The sequence below is a fragment of the Antrostomus carolinensis genome, unplaced genomic scaffold, assembly GCF_000700745.2.
Source record: "Antrostomus carolinensis isolate BGI_N321 unplaced genomic scaffold, ASM70074v2 scaffold4183, whole genome shotgun sequence".
Lineage (NCBI taxonomy): Eukaryota > Metazoa > Chordata > Aves > Caprimulgiformes > Caprimulgidae > Antrostomus > Antrostomus carolinensis.
The window spans coordinates 173,827-174,027 of NW_010305729.1; positions in this window are offsets into that span (position 1 = coordinate 173,827).

Sequence of the window (201 nt, forward strand, 5' to 3'; positions counted from 1 at the left end):
TTCACCGGGGACTCGGACAGGCACCCCTGGAAAGAGCTCAGCGGGCCCCGGGTAAGAGTGGACATTAACGTCTCTGCTGTGTCATTGAAGAAAAGCGAATTTTGAGGCTGGATTAAGTTTTCCAGGAAATGCCGTTTCCTGCAGACACCCCGCACCCGGCTGTTACAAGCCAGGCAGCAGAACTGACACCCGGGCGATGCC